The sequence below is a fragment of the Pristiophorus japonicus genome, chromosome 9 (genome assembly GCF_044704955.1).
Source record: "Pristiophorus japonicus isolate sPriJap1 chromosome 9, sPriJap1.hap1, whole genome shotgun sequence".
In the NCBI taxonomy this organism is placed as follows: Eukaryota; Metazoa; Chordata; class Chondrichthyes; family Pristiophoridae; genus Pristiophorus; species Pristiophorus japonicus.
In genome coordinates this window covers 107,526,295-107,539,965 of record NC_091985.1, presented here as the reverse complement: position 1 = coordinate 107,539,965, position 13,671 = coordinate 107,526,295, and the positions used below count along the sequence as shown (strand labels likewise).

Below are 13,671 nucleotides of genomic sequence, written 5' to 3'. Positions count from 1 at the left end.
TTTCAACATTCACATTCCAACAATCTTAGCAAGGTTAACTCCAAAATGTCTGGTTTACTAAAGTTAGGAGAGATTTTTATGACACACATTTGAGACCAGAAAATTTACAGCAAAGTACCAACCCCAAAAGTGCAGTCCAGCAGGCGGTAAACCACAGACCCTCACTTGTTGCAACCACTGCATTAGCAAATATTTTAATGGAACACTAAATTTCACTGTACAAATTCCAGTGGAACAATACAAAAGAATCACATCTGAACACAAACATCTCAACAGTTCCTTAGAAAAGGAAATACCACATTATTGCTAATTTCTGGCTCATGGAGAACTCCCCATTGCCTGTTGATATAGTTAATAGGGGCATTCCATTGGAATCCTGGACTAGCTCTATTCATTGTAATATAGCTAGTGGTTTGGCCTTCTCAGAAACTAATGTGGAGCCACCAGACCCCAGAAGAAAAATTGCTATTGACCAAGTACTGCTGCAAGTTCACTATTGACGAGTTGCTACTTGATACTTAGAGGGGTAATAGCTTTGGATCAGACTCCAGACCGGAGAGTTACTGACTCACATTATCAATGGGCTCCCACAGGAGGTACATGAACATGAATCATAAGTTTACGCCACAGGAGGCCGCCATTGGGCCCATCGTGTCTGTGCCGGCCGACAAAGTGCTATCCAACCTAGTCTCACTTTCCAGTTCTTGCTCTGTAGCCCTGTAGGTTACAGCACTTCAAGTGCATATCCAAGTACTTTTTAAATATGATGAGGGTTTCTGCCTCTGCCACCCTTTCAAGCAGTGAGTTCCAGACCCACAACACCCTCTAGGTGAAAAAAATTCTCAACTGCCTTCTACCAATTTCTTTAAATCTATGTCCCCTGATTATTGACCTCTCTGCTAAGGCTGTTCCTGTCCATTCTATCTAGGCCCCTCATAATTTTATACATCTCAATTAAATCTCCCCTCTGCTGTTTCAAAGAAAACCCCAGCTTATCCAATCTTTCCTCATAGCTAAAATTCCCCAGTCCGAGCAACATCCTCGTAAATCTCCCCTGTACCCTCTCTCTAATGCAATCACATCTTTCCTGTAATGTGTTGACCAGAACTGCACACAGTACTCTAGCTGTGGCCTAACTCGTGTTTTATAAAATTCTAGCATAACATTCCTGCTCTTGTGTTCTACGCCTTGGCTAATAAAGGACAGCGTCCCATATGCCTTCTTAACCACCTTATCGATCTGTCCTGCTACTTTCAGGGATCTGTGGACATGCACACCGAGGTCCCTCTGTTCCTCTAGACTACAGTATCCTACCATTTATTGTGTATTCCCTTGCCTTGTTAGCCCTCCCCAAATGCACCCAAACTGGCTGCTGTCTTTCCTACATTACAACAGTGACTATGCTTCAAAAGTACATTGACTGTAAAATGTGCAAGTCTTTCTTTCAGAGTGGGCCCTATTGATTGCAAATTTGGCTAAATTCCAAGCCATTCAACTCGAGAAACACTGGCAAAGTACGCAGTGTTTCCAGCCAGAGCACGTTTTTACCTGGCATCAGGTGGCAACAGATTGGCTCCCACACCAATCTTCTCTCATTTTTTTGGCCCTAAGCAGCCCCTTTAAGAGAGTGTGCAGACCATTCACAATATCGCACAGGCGAGGTTTTTACACTGAAAAGCAGACAAGCCGGTAGTGCGGATTCCCTGGAGCGCTGAGCGGCTGCACAGATTAACTGGAACATTGTCCCACATCAGCCTCCGATTCTTTCGGTGGTTTCTGTGGTGAGTTTTACTTTCTATCTACTGCACAAGGACAGGAACTTCGTGACACTCAATGCATTTGAATGGGGAGTCAGACAGCAAAATGCCATTTTTGCAAATCTAACGGCGGAGCGGTGCATCTTCATCAGCAATCTCTGGATTTCCACGTTTAATCACACATCTGCCCTTGCCTGAAGTTGCTGTGACATTTGCACATTAATAATGGTGGGCGCTATTAGTTATTTTTGACAGCAATTTTTGGGTCAATAGTTCATTATATGGGGACAGGGAGACGTACCCAAAATAAAGGCCCTAACAGTTTGCTTGAAGTAAGCAAGGGATTGAGAGAGGAGTGAATTCAGACCAACTTACAATGTATATTCCATGTTCTATACCGGTCTCAGTGTGGGTCCTGCTCAGCTGCTGGCAACACGAACACAAACCTGCTGGTTTTGCTTCGAGATAGTCCCAGTGAAATGTAGCTTTTCTTTGGGGTTGTACAACACCTGCACTTCATATAATCTGGCTTTGTTAAACATCCCACTGACACCAATATACAAAGGACCCATACTCCCGAGACCAGCACAAATGGGATGTGAAAGGAGGTATGCTTTAAACTGCACTGAGTTATTTTAATCTGTTTATTCACAAGCTGTTTCTGTAACTACAGATTTACTATGCCCCGTCAACAAAATTCGCAATGTAAGTTTAGCACTCATTTCTATACCTGGTTTCGTAAATGAACTACTGCTATAATTAAGGAGGTTACCGATGCACTGATCTCTTGTATTTCACACTTGGACCCATTTAATTAATTATGGCTGTTTTGCAGCTCCGATCTAATAGGAGAAATTTTATAACTATTAATCTGATTTCTCAGTTACTCCTACTTGAACTCATTCTTTCCCAGGACCTCAAAACTGTGAAACTCCTCACTTTCCTCAATCTTCCATTCCCTCTACAACCTATAGACCTTTAAGACCTTGGTGTCACGTAATCACTACTTTCTCATTCACCTCTTCTATTATACGGTTTTCAACCTTGATATCCTGTACTACAGACCTTGATGCTTCATCTGGGTTTCTCAGTTTAAAATAAGGATCATGTAACTACAGATAGGCCTGTAAGTTACAGCTGGACAATTGTACAGATGGTACTGAATAAAGCCTGTGGGCACGAAGCCTTCCTCTCTTCCCTCCCCTTCCAACAAATTAGCCTTCAGGTCTTTGAATTCTATTAATGGATCGTTAATATCTTTTACAGCCTTTTCTGGCAAAGATTGCCTTCATTCCCAGGATTGGCAGTTATTCTGGATACGTCCTGTCTAAAGACCAATTTATCACATCATATAGGAAAAAATAATTAACAGTGAATTATAACTGAGTGAATACTAAGTGAATATAAAATTGTGATTGATAACTGTGAAAGTGCACATTAAAGGCTGGAATTTCCGCTGTAGTCTGCCTCTGTTTTCGCCATGGAGAGGCAGTGAGCTCTTCTGGGCGGATGGACAGCCAGCCTCCAGTGCCCCGCCGGAGTTTTCGGTGCCGGCTTCGACAGGGTGCGGAACATTACTGCCCGGAAGAGGCGAGCCGGTGTGCAACGCCCCTGGTTGTGACACCCGCTCGATTTTTGACTCCCGGCCGACCCGTAGCGTCCCCTGGTGGGAATGCCTGTGAAAGCGGGCGTTCCAAGCTGTAGGGGCTGCAGTGAGGCGTAATGCTGACCTCAGGTAAGTGTGATTGTTTTTTCATTTACTTTCTTTGAGATTTATGTTGTGGTGGTGTGGGTTATGTATTAGGAATGTTTTTGGTGGAATTTTTGTGTTTGTTTTTTTTCTCCCCAGACCTCTCTTAAGAGTGCTCCCAGGTCAGCTCTATTGATAAAGGATGGAATCACTGCGATGGTAAGAAACGATATTGGCTCAAATGATGAGGGTGCTGAAACAGTTTGGGTGGAGATAAGGAACAATAAGGGGAAAAAGTCACTGGTGGGCATAGTCTATAGGCCGCCTAACAGTAGCAACTCTGTTGGTCGGAGCATAAACCAGGAAATAGTGCGGGCTTATAAAAAGGGAACAGCAATAATCATGGGTGATTTTAACCTCCATATTGATTGGACAAATCAAATTGGTCAGGGTAGCCTTGAGGAGGAGTTCATGGAGTGCATAAGGGATGGGTTCCTTGAGCAGTATGTAACAGAACCAACCAGGGGGCAGGCTATCTTAGATCTGGTCCTGTGTAATGAGACAGGATTAATAAATAATCTTCTAGTAAAGGATCCCCTTGGAATGAGTGATCATAGCATGATTGAATTTCAAATTCAAATGGAGGGTGAGCAAGTTGGATCTCTCACCAGCGTGCTAAGCTTAAATAAAGGAGACTATGAAGGTATGAGAGCAGAGTTGGGTAAAGTGGACTGGGAAAATAGATTAAAGTGTAGGGCGGTTGATGAACAGTGGTGTACATTTAAGGAGATATTTCACAACTCTCAAGAAAAATATATTCCAGTGAGGAGGAAAGGGTGTAAGAGAAGAGATCTGTGGCAAACTAAAGAAATAAAGGATGGTATCCAATTAAAAACAAGGGCATACAAAGTGGCCAAAACTAGTGGGAGGACAGAAGACAGGGAAGCTTTTATAAGCCAGCAAAGAACGACTAAAAAAATTATTTAGAAAGGGAAGATAAGAGTATGAAAGTAAACTAGCGCAAAATATAAAAACAGCAAGAGTTTCTATAGGTATATAAAAAGGAAAAGGGTGGTCCCTTAGAGGACGAGACCAGGGAATTAGTAATGGGGAACATGGAGATTGCAGAAACTTTGAACAAATATTTTGCATCAGTCTTTACGGAAGAGGAACACCAACAACATTCCGACAGTGGATAGTCAAGGGGCTATGGGGGAAGTGGGGAGGGGGGGGGGGGGGGGAAGAGGAGGAACTTAACACAATCACAATCACTAAGGAGGTAGTACTCAGTAAGATAATGGGACTAAAGGCAGATAAATCCCCTGGACCTGATGGCTTGCATCCTAAGGTCTGAAGAGAAGTAGCAGCAGGGATTGTGGCTGCATTGGTTGTATTTTACCAAAATTCCCTGGATTCTGGGAAGGTCCCAGCAGATTGCAAATGTAACGCCCCTATTTAAAAAAGGAGGCAGACAAAAAGCAGGAAACTACAGACCAGTTAGCCTAACATCTGTGGTTGGGAAAATGTTGGAGTCCATTATTAAATAAGCAGTAGCAAGACATTTGGAAAAGCAAAATTCGGTCAGGCAGAGTCAGCATGGATTTACGAAGGGGAAGTCATGTTTGACAAATTTGCTGGAGTTCTTTGAGGATGTAACGAACAGGGTGGATAAAAGGGAACCAGTGAATGTGGACTCCCAGATCGCATTTGACAAGATGCCACATAAAAGGTTTCTGCACAAGATAAAAGTTCACGGGGTTGGGGGTAATATTAGCATGGATAGAGGATTGGCTAACTAACAAAAGAGAGTCGGGATAAATGGTTCATTCTCTGGTTGGCAACCAGTAACTAGTGAGGTGCCACAGGGATCAGTGCTGGGACCCCAACTATTTACAATCTACATTAACGACTTGGAAAAAGGGACCGAGTGTAACGTAGCCAAGTTTGCTGACGATACAAAGATGGGAGGAAAAGCAACGTGTGAGGAGGACACAAAAAATCCGCAAAAGGACAGACAGGCTAAGTGACTGGGTAAAAATTTGGCAGATGGATTATAATGTTGGAAAGTGTGAGGTTATGCACTTTGGCAGAAAAAAAATCAAAGAGCAAGTTATTATTTAAATGGAGAAAAATTGCAAATTGCCACAATACAGTGGGACCTGGGGGTACTTGTGCATGAAACCCAAAAGTATAGTATGCAGGTACACAAGTGATCAGGAAGGCCAATGATATCTTGGCCTTTATTGCAAAGGGGATGGAATATAAAAGCAGGGAAGTCTTATTACAGCTATATAGCAGGCGGTGAAGGCGGCAAATGGTATGTTGGCCTTCATAGCTAGGGGATTTGAGTATAGGAGCAGGGAGGTTTTACTACAGTTGTACAGGGCCTTAGTGAGGCCTCACCTGGAATATTGTGTTCGGTTTTGGTCTCGTAATCTGAGGAAGGACATTCTTGCTATTGAGGGAGTGCAGTGAAGGTTCACCAGACTGATTCCCGGGATGGCAGGACTGACATATGAGGAGAGACTGGATCGACTGGGCCTGTATTCACTTAGAAGGATGAGAGGGGATCTCATAGAAACATAAAATTCTGACGGGACTGGACAGGTTAGATGTAGGAAGAACGTTCCCGATGTTGGGGAAGGCCAGAACCAGGGGACATAATCTAAGGATAAAGGGTAAGCCATTTAGGACTGAGATGACGAGAAACTTCTTCACTCAGAGTTGTTAACCTGTGGAATTCCCTACCGCAGAGAGTTGTTGATGCCAGTTCATTGGTTATATTCAAGAGACATTTAGATATGGCCTTTACGACTAAAGGGGCATGGAGAGAAAGCAGGAAAGGGGTTCTGAGGTGAACGGTCAGCCATGATCTTATTGAATGGTGGTGCAGGCTTGAAGTGCCGAATGGCCTACTCCTGCACCTATTTTCTATGTTCCTATAAGGTATTGGTGAGGACACACCTGGAATACTGCGTGCAGTTTTGGTTTCCATATTTACGAAAGGATATACTTGCTTTGGAGGCAGTTCAGAGAAGGTTCACTAGGTTGATTCGGGGATGAGAGGATTGGCATGAGGAAAGGGTCGAGTAGGTTGGGCCTCTACTCATTGGAATTCAGAAGAATGAGAGGTGATCTTATCGAAACGTGTAAGATTATGAGGGGGCTTGACAAGGTGGATGCAGAGAGGATGTTTCCACTGATGGGGGATACTAGAACTCGAGGGCACGATCCTAGAATAAGGGGCCGCCCATTTAAAACACAGAGATGAGGAGGTTATAAATCTGTGGAACTCGCTGCCTCAGAGAGCTGTGGAAGCTGGGACATAGAATACATTTAAGACAGAAATAGACAGTTTCTTAAACGATAAGGGGATAGGGGGTTATGGGGAGCGGACGGGGAAGTGGAGCTGAGTCCATGATCAGATCAGCCATGATCTTATTGAATGGCAGAGCAGGCTCGAGGGGCCGTATGGCCTACTCCTGTTCCTATTAACTCTTTAGCTTGGGATTTTCGCATGCTCAGCCAGCCTAGCACCCTAAGAGAAGTGTGCAATGCCTCCCTTAGTGCTCCGCCCCAGACTCCAGGCCCAGCTGCCCAATTTTGCTGACTGAGGCGCAAACTATCATCAGGCGCAAACTTTACCGCCCCGAAATTAGCAAAGCCGAAAATCCAGCCATAAGTTTTTAAACATACAGGTCTCAAGTCGTCTGCCTCAGCATGACTATGAAGAATAACCACCTGGCAAGGTACCAGAGGGCTGTGAGTAACTCAGAAAAAGTCAGCACCTTCAGGAGAAGCGAAAAAACGACATAAAACTCCTGCAATAATAAAATATGGAAAACATCAGAAATTAAAACATTTCTAGGGATATAGGCATCGCTGGCAAGGCCAGCATTTACTGTCCCTAGATGGCTGAACTGCTGCAGTGCATGTGGTGAAAGAACTCCCAGTCGGGAGTCAGTTCTAGAATTTTGATCTGATGATGAACGAACGGAGTTAAATGTTCAAGCCAGGATGGTGTGTGACTTGGAGGGGAACATGGAAGCAATGTTGTTCCCATACACTCTTTGAGGCGTAGAGGTCGCAGATTTCGGAGGTGTTGCCAAAATAAACCTTGGTGAGTTGCGGCAATTTATCATGTAGATAGAACACACTACAGCCACAGTACGCCAGTGATGGAGAGGGATGATGTTTAGGCTAGGGAATGAGATTCCGATCAAACTGGCTGCTTTGTTCTGGATGGTGTCGAGCTTCTTGAGTGCTGTTGCAGCTGCACTCATCTAGGCAAGTGGAAAGTATTCCATTACACTCCTGATGTGCTTTGTAGGTGGTGGAGAGGCTTTGAGGAGTTCGTCGGTGAGCTGATCATCGCAGAATAACCTAGCCTCTAACCTGCTCTAGTAGCCACAGCATTCATGTGACTGGTCCAGTTGAATTTTTGGTCAGCGCTGACCCCCAGGCTGTTAATGGTGGGGACTCAATAATAGTAATGCAATTGAATGTCATGGGAGGTGGTTCAGTTCTCTCTTGTTGGAGATGGTCACTGCCCTGCACTTGTGTGGTACAAATATCACTTGCCACTTATCAGCCCAAGCATGGATGTTGTCCTGGTCTTGCTACATGTGGATATGGACTGCTTCATTATCTGAGGAGGTGTGAATGGAGCTAAACACTGCAAACAACAGCAAACAGCCCCACATTTTAAACTTATGATGGAAGGAATGTCATTGAAGAAGCAGTTGAAGATAGTTGGGCCTAGCACACTGCCCTGAGGAACTCCTGCAGTGAAGTCGAGGCCTCTGGATTACTGGTGTAAATGATCTGCATTCAAGCATATTTATAAATATCCATACAGAATGGAAGAATCCAGCTAAAACAATTCTACCAAAAGACTGGAATATATTTATTTGTACTTTTCTCCTCTCTTGATGGCCTGCTGGGATATAGTTCCACAAACACCAGGCACCTTGCAATATTTCAACCAAGCGGCATAATACAGCGAGCGTTGGCAGCCAAAATCATGCTATGCAAATATTAACGTATAAAAACGAATTCATACCAAACTCCTGCATTTCATTGACAGTGGCATTAATCCATGTAAGACCAGGAAAATAGGAGAAATAGGAACTGCATAATTCCTATTCTGTGAATCCCACATGCATTATATATTTCTAAAAACAAACCTGATTTGTGGATTTTGGCTTGTTTTCCGGCATCAAGTGAAAAAAAAAAATCAGCCAAAAATGTTCGTGTCATTTTTGGTGCAAATGTAATCTATAATGTTTGTGTAACTTGGTCTGGTGGAAACTAAAGGATGCATACGGTTTAAGTAGTTTGAGCAGGTTGATCTGCAATACAGGTTGATCAGCAATTTGTGTAAGATTTGTGCTTTGAGGCATGATACAATTATGCTGATGGAACCGTGCAAGAGTTTCCCTACTGCACATCCATTCTGCTTTTCACTCATTCATGTTACAGCCTGTGCCAGCAGTTCTCAAATTGGGATCCGTAGATGACTTTGCAGGGGGTCCACGACCGGAGGTAATTTCAAACCTGCTCCTCTTTGTAAAACCAATGCGGATTCAGTTCTTGCAAATTATTTTCAATGGCTCGGCCTGCCTTCTTACCGAAACCCACAAATCTCTCACACTTTGCACCGAGCGCTCCCTGTTGGTCGAGCCGATTCCGCCCCATGACGCCATGACCCTATGTCATCCTCCCCACACTTGATCAGAGCGCCTGTGAGGCCCTTCAAACACGTGCCTGAACATGTTCACCCAAACATGTACAATCCCACAGTGCAGCTGTACAGAACATGCTAATTGGATAGTATGGTGGCTTTAAAAATTGTCCAGCACTAAGTGGCTAGTAATGGACACCAGTTGCTGCGGAGTACCCAGACTAGGTGTGAAGGCAGCCACACCCATCTCACTGATATCTAAGTAAATACCTGCTTTTAAAGCATTATTAAAAAACTCTTTACACGCAGCACTTTCATATTATGAGGTTATATAATTTAGATGGCGGATCCACGATTACACTTAAAAAGGGGCACTTCAACCAAAATTTTGAGAATGGCGGTCATATGCATCATGCCTCTAATAAATATGAATATCTTAAGTAAAAATCATTACGGTGCCAACAAAAACTGAAAGGTGTCGATTTCTGTCCTTAACATTCAGTTATACGCCAAATCAATGCTTTAGCTATAAATTTAGGTACGCAACTTCAACAGAAAAAAAATCATTTTACAACTCAAGTTACAGTGTCAAACGTTGCAAATCTTGGAAAGTACTGATACTGCACAGGACTTTGGTGAAAAGCCAAAAAGGTTTTATTCTGCACGCAGAATATAACAGTTTGTTCTGTGGAACACTGATACTAACATTTCAGAACAAATTCATAGATAGTAAACAAGCCCACTTCGCAAGAATCCATCCATTGCACAAGATATTAATCATGCAGTACCAGCGAGCAGCAGTGGGCAGAGACACAACAATCCAAAACAAACTGTGTGTAAAATCATTAAAAGAAAACTTCCTGTCCTTGTGGCCCTTAGCAAAACAAACCCTACTGTACAAGTTTCAGCAGTTAGTAATGCTGTGTGGTTAGCACATACCCTGTACAATGGCTCAGTAGACTCACTGCTCCTAATACAAGCTATAAGATCATCCAACAAACAGAAAAGCTTAGTCTTCAGTGCAAGTTTCATCGACAACATTTCAAAATTGAGCAATAGATACTGCTCCTCCATTCTCCTATTCCAAACAGCACATCAGCAATTAGGAAATGACTTCTTTTCAGGGCTGCTGGGAAGAAACACCGCAGATTAAGTTCAAAACAACTTGGGAATTTATCCCTCTGCTTTAATCATCTTTAACTTGAATTAACCACTGCCTTTATTCCTTATTTAGAGGTTATTTGGTAAACACACAGTCTTTGTCATTTAACTACAGCTTACTAGCTTGTTTCCAAACCATGTGTTCTCTATGCCTTCAAGCAGCTGTAAGAATGGAGCTAAAGTTAGTGAGCAATCTTTCAAAGGATTTCAGTTAGCCAAATAGAAGGATGCTATTAAAACCTAACGACAAGGTTTAACCCACACCATGGCAAATGTTACCAAAGGTGATGGGGTCTGCATCCTTAAGAGGTAGACATTGAGAATTACTGTATTTAGCTGGAAAATCCCATATTGTTGACCTGGCCTAAAAAATGATTCACATCAAGTTATTTCAAACTTAACATCTATTGCAGATTACACAAGTTATAGCAAAAACAAACAAAACAACCACAGATAAGTTTACAGAATAAAATCTGCCATTGAAAAAGAAAAAGTTCAATTTTCAACACTGAGCATAATTAAAACATATTCAGAAGTGCCATTTTCTAAAATTAAAAACAATTTGAATTTTATATTTGCTGTTATCCTTTGTAACACAAAATATTTATGTTTAAAGAGTACTCTAACATTAGGAGCATCAACAAAAGGGCCTACAAATCAGACATCTCTGCTTGTGACGGGCACTGTAAGCAGTGAAAAAACCATGGCTGTGTATTTGGCAGGAGTCAATCTGTTAAGTTATATAACAATAAGTACTGCAGCTTCAATGGGGTCAAGTTTCGGCCTGAGTTGCTCCTATTTTTTTTGGAGCAACTAGTTAAGAATGGAGTATCTTAGAAATTGCAATTCTTGGCATTTAGTTTGCTCCAGTTCTAGTCAGTTAGAAGTTTCATTTTGGAACAATTTTTTTTCCCCAAAAGGGGGCGTGTTCGGCCACTTGCGCCTGTTTTGAAAGTTTAAGCAGCGAAAACTTACTCCATTCTAAGTTAGTTTGGAGTAAGTATAGATTTTTGTACAGGGATAGGGCATAGGGAAGAGAGATGGGCGGTGGGGGGGGGGGGGAAAAGAGAGAGAAAGGGAAGTTTACAAACATGAAACACATCACTTTTACAAATAAAGAACCATTAATAAATGATAAATAAATCAATAAATCAACCAAAAAAATTAAGAAATTAAAAAATTAATAAAAACAAAAAAAAATTACGTTTCTACTCACCGACAGCAACACCGGGAGCCCTCCAACAGCGTGCTGGGACGGGGCCCCCCCAGTGTGTCTCTCTCTGTCTGTCAGTGTGTGTGTCTCTCTCTCTATCTGTCAGTGTCTATGTGTTTCTGACAGCGAGGGGAGAGGGAGGGAGGCAGAGGGAGAGTGAGGGAGGCAGAGGGAGAGTGAGGGAGGGAGAGTGAGGGAGGGACGGGAGAGGAGAGGAGAGGAGAGGAGAGAGAAGAGGCTGAACAGGCCCGGCCGACGTGAAGAAGCCGGGCCGAAGACTTCGGGCGGGGCCGGCCCCCAGCAAGATGTCAGGAGGGCGGGCCCTGCCGAAGGAAGAGGGAGCGGAGCCGGAGCTGAGGGAGGGGGGGGGGGGGGGGGGGGGGGGGAAGAGCAGGCAGCGGAGCAGGAGCTGGGGGGGAGTGGGCAGCAGAGCAGGAGCTGCGGGGGCTCGGGCAGCGGAGCGGGAGCTGGGGTAGGCGGGGGGGGTGAGAGTGCCAGAGGGAGCATGAGCTGAACAGGGGAGGAAGCTGGAGCCCACAGCTAGAGCAGGAGCCGAAGAGAGGAGGGAGATGCAGCCTGATCTTCACCGCCCCAGTGAGCCCATTCGGCCAGGGCTTGGGGCGGCATGCTTCGGGCCCCTCCCACACAGTTTCGGGTGCCTGGTGCTACTGTACATGCGCGCCCACTGTAGCGCGCATGTGCAGAGGTCCCGGCAAGGTTTTCAGCGCAGGGACCTGGCTCCGACCCCCCACAGCTTGTGCTGCACCACGCCGAGGGCCTGGATCGACCTGAGGGAGGGGAGAATACCGAGGTAAGTTTTCAGCGGGGAAATCAGGCGTGGCTCGCAGGGCTGCGCCGTTGTAACCACAGCCCGAAACTTGACCCCAATAGATGGGAAACAAACACAGAAAGTGCTAAATTATAAATAATGCAATGGTGGGGTCAATGAAACACTCATGCACTCCAACAAATATTTTTACCCCTATACCAATGCACGCAATGCCTGAACAGAAACTAGGAATCTGGGGGAATTGCCTGGTACAGTGGGTTAACCACGTAAAAAAATGTCAGTCAAAATCACTGGAGCGCAGAAGACTAGCACTGATCTAATTTAAGTATTCAAAATTTATGAATGAGTGTGTGTGTAAATACTGGAAGATTGGCCCCAATATTTACAGGGAAGTGGGGTGGCCAGTCAGTAGTCCAGGAAATCTGGAAAAGTCAGGAACATGGAGACCTGCCAAATTTAATGGCAGGACCTCATTAGAAATGTGGTACTCCATTTCTTGGCCAGCAGATGGCCAGATTGAAGGCTGGCTGTCGGGCAGGAAAGCCTGTGGCAAGCAGGAGCTGGAGACTGCTGGGAACAGACATCAGCAAACTGAGAAAAATGGGGATCAATGGGAATTGAGCACAAAGGAGAGAGAGGAGGGAGAGATCGGATTTATGGCGGGGGACGGGCGGGCGGGAGGAAGATGGGATGGCAAGTAGAGAGGTAAATCGGATCGTGGAGAGGCAGGCAGATGGGATGGCAGGAAGGGAGAGGAGATTGAAGCAGGTTTGCTTGAGGGGCCTGGGGTGGGGGGAGCACTCCTGCACCTCCTGGTCCACAAGCTATGTTGGATAAGCACTTAGCTGCTGTGTCTGGCAGCTCCTGCCTCTCTTTCGCTGTTGGGTTTCCAGATCCCTGGGATCGTGACCCCTTGTTCGAGACATCCTCCCTGCAGCTACTCTGCCAAGCCCTGTAAGAATTTTGTATGTTTCAATGAGATCACCTTCTTGGCCTATTCTACTCAATTATAGGCCGAGTCTACTCAACATTAGGTGTGATTGCGGCACGTTGGTGCCGGGTTTCCCATTTTTAACCATTTAACACCCCTATATCGCAAAATTTGTATGCGAAATGTAAAAGGGGGAGGTCCAAAGGGTTCCCTCCCCATACATCAAGGATTGAAGTGGAGGTAATCACATTCACGGTGAGCTTCAAACAAAGGGAAAGGGAAAGAGAGAATTGGGAGAAGAATAGATGGGAGCTAGTACTGGCACAGACCATACACTGAATGGCCTCCCCTATACCACTCACCTTTGGGACATGGAATCAAATCCAGCCCATAAAAATGGAATGGAACTCATGTGGCTTTCATTAAGCAGGCAGATATGTTAGATG

The 13,671-nt window shown here is 44.5% G+C and overlaps 1 protein-coding gene across 2 annotated transcripts in view; it reads right to left on the bottom strand.

Annotated features, from left to right (window-relative positions):
• Window positions 1-13,671, bottom strand: part of LOC139273164 (rho guanine nucleotide exchange factor TIAM2-like) — a 418,212-nt gene that overhangs the window by 62,728 nt on the left and 341,813 nt on the right. The gene's annotated exons all lie outside the window — the stretch shown is intronic.